The 8,345-nt window shown below is 33.5% G+C and overlaps 1 non-coding gene across 1 annotated transcript; it reads right to left on the bottom strand.

The window, feature by feature from the left end:
* Positions 1 to 633: 633 nt before the first annotated feature.
* On the bottom strand, positions 634 to 740 carry LOC140725824 (U6 spliceosomal RNA). The gene has a single exon (XR_012098476.1). It is a non-coding gene; the product is annotated as a U6 spliceosomal RNA (small nuclear RNA).
* Positions 741 to 8,345: the final 7,605 nt, after the last annotated feature.

The raw sequence follows: 8,345 nt of genomic DNA, 5'->3' as shown, positions 1-8,345 counted from the left end.
TAATTTCCTTCATATCCTTCAACGAAACTATTGTTACCTTCAGGCCTGTTTATAATGCTGTCATCAACGTACTACTCCTTCCCAGTTATGTACCTGACTTAATATAAAAATGATCAACACAATGGACAGACTTCAATAATTACACAGATTCTGGGATGAATATTATTGATTTCTTTAAATATCCATCAGTTGTGCAGGAGGGGTTTCAAAGGAATATTTGCTTATTATTGGTGTTCAGTTGCAAATTGAATTTGCCTTGTGCTCTGTTGGAGTTATTGAGCAGTTAAAATGATCATACATGGTTTCCTTTGTGTCTCATCTCTAGATATCATGAATATCTCAGATTTGTGTATTGCTACTGAGTTACCTTCGCTGATATAGGACAGATGGCAATATGCTATTTAAAGAAAATTGCAGCTTGAATGCTGGAGTGTCAGACAGTAGATGAAAATGAGACATCTCTGTGTTTGATAGGCAACAACAGGTTCAGAGTTCTTTCATTGTCACTATTGAAACAGAGCACATGAAAACTGCTGGAGAATTGATAATATGAAGAGAACTGAAACTAACCAAAACTTAAAATATAATTTGGAGAGAGCATTTAATTTCTTTCTTTCTTTCTTTCTTACTTTTTTTTTAACGAAACGCTTCACGAATTTGCGTGTTATCCTTGCGCAGGGGCCATGCTAATCTTCTCTGTATCGTTCCAATTTTAGTATATGTGCTGCCGAAGCGAGCACGAGCATTTTATTTCAGATATACTTTTTAACAATAAACTTTACATAAAACTGTGGCATTGAAAATCTTTGTCCTCTCTAGACCCTCCAAATTGACTATGTATTCAAGACTATAGAAGAGTGAAAGCCTTCAATTGTTTTGAAATTCTGAACATAAATTTCAGTACATTTGGGCAATTCCTTTTCATCTCCGTACACATTAGATTTCTGACATGAATACCTAGCCCCAGCATAAAAATGTGTTTACATTTTGAAGATTTTTTTCTAGAACTGTTTAATATCCTTGGTCATTTATAATGTGGTTCGATTTTCATCACTCAATATTTTGATAACTGCTGTGTTGGTAAATACTGAAGGAAAACTGTTGGCATTGTCATTTCTTTGGATATTAGAAGATATTCCTTGCCACTTTTGAGGTCTGCTGGAAAATGATGATACCTGTCACGGTTGATGTGAACTCAGTTGGAGTTGGGCTGAAGGTTGTACTTTGCTCTGTGGTTTCAAAAGTGGTTGGTTCTAGGAAAGTGAGAAATCTATTTGTTAAGCAAATTACATTGTGCTAAAAATTAATCTAATTAATGAAATATCATGTCCTCAGAAGCTTGACATTATTAATTTCCTTCATATCCTTCAATAAAACTATTGTTGCCATCAGGCCTGTTTATAATAATGCCATCAAGGACTACTCTTTCCCATTTATCTATTCAGCCTTTATATGGAAAGTGATCAACACAATGGGCAAACTTCAATACTTACATAGATTCATGGGGAGAATACTATTGATTTCTTTAAAGGTCCCTCAGGTGCTCAGGAAGAGTTCCAAAGGAATATTTGATTACTGATGGCTTTGAACTGTCTTGTGCTCTGTTGCAGATACTGAGCAGGCAAGATGAACACACATCATTTCCTTTGTGTCTCCTCTCTAGATATCATAAGAATATCTCAGAATTTTATATTGCTACTGATATAGAACAGATGGGAACACTCTATTGAAAGAAATTTTCAGTTTGAATGCTGGAATCTCAGATAAAAGATGAAACCAAGACCTCCATGCGTGTGATAACTAAAAATAGGTTCTTGGTATATTGATTGTTTGTATTGAAACAGAAAACAGGGAAACTGCTTTAGAAGTAGTCAAAAGGAACAGAAATAAAACAACCAAATGTTAAAAAGTAGGTTTTAAGAGAATATTCACTGATCAGGTATAATAGTTTGCAATGAACTTCAGGCCAAATTGTGTTATTCAAAATCTCTTTTTACACTAGCCCTCAAAAATGACCATGTATTCTAATGTAGAAAGGAGTGGACTTCAACTTTCTTCTAAGAAATTGTGAAAATGAATTTCTGTCTACATTGGCAATTTGAGATTACTACATGCGTTATATTTTTGACAAAACAGGCAATGTCCCTACATTCAGCAGCGCTGATTTTTTTTTCCATTTGTTTTTAACGCAGTTAAGTATTCTTTGTTTGTCTAGGTTTTCGTTACTGACAATTTTGATTGCTGCTGTGTTGATCAAAACTAAAGGGAAATGATTTGACATGTCAATTGTCTTTAAATTAGGAGATATTTCTTGCCAGTTTGGGAGCACTTGTTGCAATTCGTTATACCTGCCACAGCTGCGGTCAACTCAGTTCTTGAAGGACTTGAGGTTGTACTTGGCTCTCTGGATGTGCTTTCTATTGTCGTTTCAGAAGCAGTCGAAGCTAGGAAAATAATACAAATATCAGCAAAGCAAATGGCAAAACTCTGTGTTCAAATCTAATAAATTCTATACATTTGCTCAGAAGTCTGGCATTATTAATTTCCTTCATATCCTTCAATTAAAACATTGTAACCATCAGGCCTGTTTATAATGATGCCATCAAGCCCTGCTTTTTGCCAGCTATTGATTCTGCCATGATACAGAAGGTGATCAAGTCTATGGATAAACTTTCAAAATATCTCAGATTCTGGTAAGAATGTCATCGTTTTCTTTAAGGATCCATCTTGTGCTCTGTTATAGTCCTAATGCAATATTTATTCATTGATAGTGTACAACTGCAAATCAGATTTGCCTTGGGGTCTGTTGGAGAAATTGAGCAGGCAAAGATCATACATTATCCACTTCTTGTCTCTTCTCTTCATTTATCATGGGAAGGTCTCAGAATCGGATATTGCTGCTGTGTTATCTTTCCAGTAGTAGAACAGATGGCAGCTTTAATACTGGAATCTCGGATAAAATATGAACACGTAACATTGATGTATTTGAATGGCAAGAACAGGTTCTGCAACTTCTTGTTGCCTCTTTTGAAACAGGAACATGAAAACTGCTGGAGAAATGGCCAATATGAAGAGAAATAAAACTAACCAAAATTTAAAATATGATGTTGAGAGAGCATTGCATTTCTGATATAATTGTTAACAATTAACTTTACGCAAAATTGTGGCATTAAAAATCTTTCTCCTCTCCAGCCTCTCAAAAGTGACCATGTACTCAAGACTATAAAAGAGAGAAAGTCCATTAATTGTTTTGAAATTGTGAACATGTATTTCAATCAATTTGGGCAATTCCTTTTCAATCTCTGTACACATTAGACATCTGACATTGAAGAGTTAACTTAGAAGAGTTAGCTTCTAAAGAAACCCAAACCAGATGGTCCTCTCGGTTAATATAACCAAAACATAAGATTCCGTATATTGACTGCCCAGTAATAAAACCTAAAATTTGGTAAAGCTAAACCTTCATTCTTTTTAGCTTTTTGAAGATGAACTTTATTTAGTCGAGAATGTTTATTTTTCCATATATATGAAAATATGATAGAATTAAGAGAATCAAAAAAGGATTTAGGAATAAAAATGGGTAAGGCCTGAAAAAGGTATAAAATTTAGGCAAAATATTCATTTTAATAGAATTAATTCGGCCAATCAACGATAATGAAAGAGGCAACCATTTTGATAGTGCCCTTTTTATATAATTCAGCAAAGTAAAAAAAAGTTCTTTAAATAAGTATTTATAATTCTTAGTAATTGTTACACCCAAATAATTACAATTTTAAAAGGAAAGTTGGTATTAATCGATACCAAATTATTCAAAGGAAAAAGTTCACTCCCGTGAACATTTAGTTTATATCCTGAAAACTGTCTAAAACAGGAGAGTAAAGAAAGTACAAAAGGTAATGAAGTATCAACATTAGAAACATAAAGCAAAAGGTCATCAGCATAAAGCAAAACTTTATGAATAATACCTTTCCTTAAAATACCAGTGATATCATTAGATATCCAGAAAGCAATAGCTAAGGGTTCTAAAGCCAGATCAAAAGGCAAAGGGCTCAAGGGACAACCTTGTCTAATTCCACATTGAAGTTTAAATGGTTTGAAATTCTGAGAGTTAGTAAGAACCCGAGCGGGGGAGATAAATAAAGTATTTTAATCCATTGAATAAAATTTGGCCCAAAATTAAAATTTTCTAAGGTTTTAAATAAGTAATTCCATTCAACCTGATCGAAGGCTTTCTCAGCATCTAAGGATATCACACATTCTGATATCTCTTTAGAAAGTGAATAAATAACATTTAATAAACAACAAATATTAAAATAGGAATATCAATTTTTAATAAATCCAGTCTGATTGTCAGAAATAATAGATGGTAAAATATTTTCAATCCTACTAGCCAGAACCTTGGATAGGGTTTTGGTGTCAACGTTAAGTAAGGAGGTAGGTCTATATGACGAACATTCAGTTGGGTTCTTATTCTTTTTAAGAATAAGCAAAATAGAAGCTTCATAAAAAGATTGTGGCAACCTACTCAACTTAAAGGAGTCCAAAAGGACTAAATATAAATAAGGTATAAGCAAAGAGGAAATAGCCTTATAAAATTCTCCAGAAAAACCGTCAGGTCCCAGAGCCTTCCCCGAATGCAATGGACATATAGCCTTGGCAATTTCCTTATAAGAAATAGGTTGATCCAACTGTTTTCGGTTATCATCAGAAAGTGTAGGGATGTTTAATTGACCTAAGAAATTATTCATTACAGTATTCTCTTAAGGAGAATCAGCTATAAAGTTTAGAGTAAAATGGAACCAATTGGCTGTCAATAAAAAAAATAATCAATCCTGGAATACATATGATGGACATGGGAAAAAAACAAATACTCCTTATCTATTAGATGTAAGAAATGCCAGTTATCAACAAGATCACATTTCATTAGAAAAGATTGAATAAACAAGGCTGATTTACTAAGTATTGCTGGCTTAGAAGATGATCGATCTAAAACTGGGTCTAGCCAACAATTAAAATCTCAACCCAAGACCAATGAGTAAAGACTTAAATCAGGTAGAAGCGAAAAAAAATCACTCAAAAAACCCTGGATCATCTATATTCGGGGTATACAAATTGGCAAATACCATCAATTTTTCATCTAATTTTTCTGATACTATAACAAAACGCCCATTGGTATCAGACACTACTTTATGTTGAACAAAAGAAACTGTATTATCCATAAAAATCGAAACACCCCTAGACTTAGCCTGAAAGCAGAAATGAAATTTGAATTTTTTCCAACAGCTGAAGAGGCGTAAATTAGCACATTTACGAATGTGAGTTTCTGTTGAAGAATAATTGGGACCTTACGTTTTTTAATATAGGTAAATATCTTATTCCGCTTCACAGGGTGGTTTAAACCTTTAATGTTAAAACTAAGTAAATTAATAGTATGATCCATTTTTAATACTACTTAAAAGAAAGTTTAGAATAGTAACCACTGAAATGAATATTAAATCCAAACACGAGCTTTGAGATAAAGTAACCAGGCAACAGACATGGCTAAGAGACCAAACCAGCTCCCAGAAAAATCACCCAACACTCCCCACCCACCTGCCAAAGTCAGAATGTTGACCAATAGACAGTCGACAGCTAAACCTACTGACATTACCCTCCCAAAAAAAGCCTACTGGTTTAGTTCCAAATAAATTTTCAAGGTTAGCTTCCTTCCAACTAAACTAAATAAAAGAAAAAGCCAACTAGACCTTATAGAATGTAAAACAACCTCAAAAAATAGGTATAATATAAATTATTTCAAAAAACTATCAAAATTCATAACATATTAACATGCAAGGTATTAACTGATTAAAATCGCTCGTCCCCAGACCTGCTGTAGCAGAGAGACCCCGATCTGTGATAATCTGTCTGCATGATTTTCAAACAAAGGAACTTTTAATTCGTGAATCCCGCCGAAGAAATATGATTGATTACAAGGGTCAGAAGATCAGAATCATCGATGATTATTCACCTGAGATGATGAATGAGCGCTTCAAGTTTAAAAAGGTTATGTTGGAACTGTATAACACAAGTTTTAAGCCATCTCTCTGTTATCCTGCTTGGCTCAGAATTATCTTGAGGGATGGTTCTAAAAAATGGTTTCGTTCGACACAGGAAGCCCAAGAATTTTTAGACGCAGAAGTTTGACTGTTTAATATCTTCCTACATGAATAATTGCTTCTTTTACTTTTGATATGCCTTTGTAGCTCTCTTCTTGAACTCTTTAATGCTTTACTTAGATATAAATCTAACCAAAAATTAAACAATGTTTTCGCTAGAGTATTGCAGTTCTGATATATCCATTTACAATGAATTTCAGGCATAATTGTGGTTCTCAACAATACATGATCTATTCAAAAGAGGTCATGTATTGTCGAGAAAAAGACTGGATTTCAACAAACTTTTAAGTTGTAAATATGTATTTCTATCCATATTGGCAATCTGTGCTGAAACTCCGTTTGCATTACATTTCTGGAATAACTAGCTATTTCCCAGCATTCAATAGCATTTAATTTCTTGAGATTTATTTTAGCACCATTAAATGTCCTTTGACATGAAAAATTTGCCTGAAATTTCATTACTAACCATCAATTAAAAATATGATTTGGAGAGAGCATTGCAGTTCTGGTATAATTGTTAGCAATGAATCTTTTGTAAAGTTTTCAGTAAAAGCAAAGACCCAGTCTGTTCTGGACTATAAAAAAGACACGTCAATTAACTGTTTTGAAATTCTGAACGTGTATTTCAATCCATTTGGGCAAATCCTTTTCAATTTCTGCATGCATTAGATTTCTGACATGAGTAGCTATTCCCCAGCATAAAATTGTGTTTACATTTTTAAGATTTATTTTAGCACTGTTTAACTTCCTTTGATATTTAAAATTTGGTTGGATTTTCAACACTGAATATATCTATTGTGCTGGCCAAAACTAAAGGAAGACAGTTTGACATGGCATTTGTTTTTAATTAAGGGATATTCCTTGCCGCTTTTTGAGGATGTCTTGAAAAAGATGATACCTGCCACAGTTGTAACTTGTTCTGTGGATGTGCTTCCTTCTATGGTTCCAGAAGTGGTTGAAGCTGGGAAAATGATAAAAATATAAAATATCACTTCTGCAAATAACAGCACACACAGTTCTATTCTAATAAATTCAATAACGTGGCCTCAGAAACCTGACGTTGTTTTAGACAAATCTGAAGCCCGCATTTTATCTCAGATAAAAGATAAAAACATAGTATGTATGTACGCAAAAGGCAAGAACAAGTTTTGCATCTATTAACTGTTTCTATTGACGCAGGAAAAATGCCTTTGAAATGTTCAAAATAAAGAAAAATAAATCAAGCCAAAAATTAAACAATAAGATTTCGAGAGAGCACTGCAGTTCTGATATAACAATTTGCAATGAAATTCAGACATAATTGTTATATTCAAAATCTTTCTCTACTCACGCCATCAAAAGAGATCATGTATTCTTGAGGAGAAAATACTGGAATTCAACAAATTTTTTAGAAATTGTGAATATGTGTTTCTATCCATATTGGCAATCTGTGTTGAATCTTTGTTTGCATTATATTTCTGGCAAAACTAGCTGTTTCCCAGCATTCAATACTATTTAATTTCTTGAGATTTATTTCAGCACAGTTAATAACCTTTGTCTTTAACAATATGCCTGGAAATTCTTTACTAAGTATTTTGAGAGCTAATGTGTTGGATTAAAACTAAAGGAAGACTCGTTGACATGTTAATTGTTTTAATATTAGAAGATATTTCTTGCCATTTTGGGAGGACTTGTTGCAATGGATGATACCTGCCACAGATGATGTCAACACAGTTGTAGGAGGGCTCAAGGTTGTACTTTGCTTTGTGGAACTGCTTTCTAATGTGGTTTCAGAAGCGGTCGAAGCTAGGAAAGTGAGAAAAATGGCAGTTAGGCAAAAGACAGCATGGTGAGCCCTAATCTAATTAATTCAGTAACATGTCTTCAGAAGCCTGACATCATTAATTTCTTCATCACCTTCAATGAAACTATTGTTACTATCTGGCCTGTTCCTTTTTTTTTTGTAATTTATTTTTTTATTGAAGTTCATCAAACAAACATGAGAGTAAGACCATATATTTTGGATATATACCTCAAGGATGGTTGAAAAGAGATAAATATTTAATGAATATACTGTTGGTGGCTGGTAAAAAGACTCTTACTAGGAAATGGTAAGAGCCCACAGGAGAGCCCAACTTTAAATACATGGATGGAAATTACAATGGACATTTACAAAATGGAGAAGATAACAGCATCTGTTAATCATAAGCT

This window comes from Hemitrygon akajei, chromosome 3 (genome assembly GCF_048418815.1).
Source record: "Hemitrygon akajei chromosome 3, sHemAka1.3, whole genome shotgun sequence".
In the NCBI taxonomy this organism is placed as follows: Eukaryota; Metazoa; Chordata; class Chondrichthyes; order Myliobatiformes; family Dasyatidae; genus Hemitrygon; species Hemitrygon akajei.
Note: the sequence above shows the minus strand (reverse complement) of the source record. Positions and strands in the feature narration are given on the sequence as shown.